General features: G+C 47.4%; 1 long non-coding RNA gene across 1 annotated transcript in view; it reads left to right on the top strand.

Annotated features, from left to right (window-relative positions):
* Positions 1 to 1,296: 1,296 nt before the first annotated feature.
* The window catches only part of LOC105545824, a 15,192-nt gene continuing 13,685 nt past the window's right edge, over positions 1,297 to 2,803 (top strand). Inside the window, exon 1 of the long non-coding RNA XR_001006989.1 lies at positions 1,297 to 1,344. This is a non-coding gene — a long non-coding RNA (uncharacterized LOC105545824). The remainder of the gene's footprint in view (positions 1,345 to 2,803) is intronic.

A 2,803-nucleotide genomic window follows, 5' to 3' on the forward strand; every position in this document is an offset into this window, starting at 1 on the left:
AAAAAAAAAAAAAAAAAAAGTTAGCTGGGTATGGTGGCGCATAGTGAGTAATTCCAGGTACTCACGAGGCTGGGGTGGGAAGATTGCTTGAGCTCAGGAGGTTGAGGCTGAAGTGAGCCATGACTGTGCCACTGTACTCCAGTTTGGGCAACAGCAAGACCCTGTCTCAAAAAAAAATTCAAGCGATTCTCCTGCCTCAGCCTCCCGAGTAGCTGGGATTACAGGCATGCACCACCACGCCTGGCTAATTTTGTATTTTTAGTAGAGACGGGGTTACTCCATATTGGTCAGGCGGGTCTCAAACTCCCGACCTCGGACAGTCTGACCAGCTCTGCTTCCCAAAGTGCTGGGATTACAGGTGTGAGCTGCTGCACCTGGCCTTTTTTTTTTTTTTTTTTTTTTTAAATAGAGACAGGGTCTCACCATGTTTCCTGTGTTGCCCAGGTTAGTCTTGAACTCCTGGGCTCAAGGGATCCTCCTGTTTTGGCCTCCCAAAGTGATGGGATTACAGGCATGAGCCACCACGCCCAGCCTCTTCTTTTTTTCACATGGAGAAATTCCAGCCTTGAGAGAAGACACAAATTGAGTTAGAGCCAGAGCCGAGACCAGCACTGAAATTGTCTCCCTCTCATCCTGTGCTCCTTCTGTCACTCCATCTGTTTTTCATTCTTTTACTGACAGCAGAGAGGCAGCCTCTGCACAGTTGCTTCTTGATGATGACAGACATATTGCCCTCCTTTTACCATGTGGTGGTAAACAGTGTCATGTCCTGCTTCTCATTTCTCAACGATCAGGTTTGCCTGATTTGGACTGAAAAAAGTTCTTTTTTTTTTTTTTTTTGAGACGGAGTATTGCTGTGTTGCCCAGGCTGGAGTGTAGTGGCATAATCTCAGCTCGCTGCAACCTCTGACTCCCGGTTTCAGGTGATTCTCCTGCCTCAGCCTCCCAAGTAGCTGGGATTACAGGCACCCGCCACCACACCCAGCTAATTTTTGTAGTTTTAGTAGAGATGGGGTTTTGCTATGTTGCCGAGGCTGGTCTTGAGCTCCTGACCTCGTGATCCCGCCCGCCTTGGCCTCCCAAGGTGCTGGGATTATAGGCAAGAACCACCGCGCTGGGTCAGTTCTATGAATTTTTTTTTTTTTTTTTTTTAGAGAGAGTCTTGCTTTGTTGCCAGGCTGGAGCGTGGTGGCGCCATCCCTGTTCACCACAACCTCCGTCTCCTGGGTTCAAGCAATCTTCATGCCTCAGCCTCCAGAGTAGCTGGGATAACAGGTGCATGCCACTACCGCCCGGCTAATTTTTGTATTTTTTGTAGAGATAGGGTTTCACCATGTTGACCAGGCTGGTCTCGAACTCCTGATGTCTGGTGATCCACCCACCTTGGCCTCCCAAAGTGCTGGGATTACAGGCGTGAGCCACTGCGCTGGGCCAGTTCTATGATTTTTGATTGGAGTTGGTTCAGTTCCCCAGCATTTATCAGAAAGCATCCTAGGATCTGGAGCCACCAGCCTGAAGAGTGTTTACTGTGTGTTGGGCAAAGCATGATCAGGACTTTAAAAGGTTCAGTGAGCTGTGGGAGAGACACAATTGCTTCATGATGGAGGGAGCTGAAGCTGGACTTGACAGGCCCAGGAGAATTCCTGCAAGTGCGTATGGGGGAGATAGGCAGGGAGAGGATATTCCCAGGAGAGGAAATCATCCTGAGATGTTTGCACTAACGGTTTAGGCCAAAAAAAAAAAAAGAAAAAATGTACTGGGAAGGTCATGGGGCTGGGGAATTAGGGCACATTCAAGGAAGGAGGAGCAAGCCTGGGTAGTTTACAAACAGGCTTTGTTCCTGTTGAAGGGATCAGGAAAAAAGTAGAATACGTTTTATGATGGGACATGATGAGAGGCTAAGTGAGGGTCAGAGATCTTTTTTTTTTTTTCTTCTGAGACGGGAGTCTCACTCTGTTGCCCAGGCTGGAGTGCAGTGGCATGATCTCGGCTCACTGCAACCTTCGCCTCCTGGGTTCAAGTGATTCTCCTACCTCAGCCTCTCAAGTAGCTGGGACTACAGGTGTGCACCACCATGCCAGCTAATTTTTTGTATTTTTAGTAGATAGGGGTTTCACCATGTTGGCCAGGCTAGTCTTGAACTCCTGACCTCAAGTGATCCTCCCATCTTGGCCTCCTAAAGTGCTGGGATTACAGGCGTGAGCCACCGTGCCTGGTCTAGGGTCAGAGGTCTTGAGTGCAGTGCCATTGATTTTGGATTTTATTCTGTAGGTGTTTGGCTTTTTTACTGAGGGAAAAAACCTCACAGTGCACCTGTAAGTAATCACTCCCCTATATAACCCATCAACTGAGGAAGAAATAAAGCAGAAAGATCCTTGAGGAAAATTTGAGTAAGAGGAAAAATGTTATAGATATTTTAATAAATATTACAGAAAAATGCTGTTAGGGATGAGAACTACTGTACATATTTCACAGAAACCTGGTTTTTTGTTTTTGTTTTTTTTTTTGAGACAGGGTCTCACTCTGTTACCCACACTGGAGTACAGTGGCATGATCAAGGCTCACTGCCGCCTCAAGTTCCAAGGCTCAAGCCATCCTCCTGTCTCAGCCCCACTAGTAGCTGGGACTACAGGCGTGCATCACCATGCCTGGCTGATATTTTTGAATTTTAGTAGAGATGAGGTCTTGATATGTTGCCCAATCTGGTCTCCAACTCCTGAGCTCAAGTGATCCTCCCACCTTGGCCTCCTAAAGTATTGGGATTACAGTTGTGAGCCACTGCGCCAGGCCAAGTTTTTTTTTT

This window comes from Mandrillus leucophaeus, unplaced genomic scaffold (assembly GCF_000951045.1).
Source record: "Mandrillus leucophaeus isolate KB7577 unplaced genomic scaffold, Mleu.le_1.0 Scaffold34, whole genome shotgun sequence".
NCBI lineage: Eukaryota > Metazoa > Chordata > Mammalia > Primates > Cercopithecidae > Mandrillus > Mandrillus leucophaeus.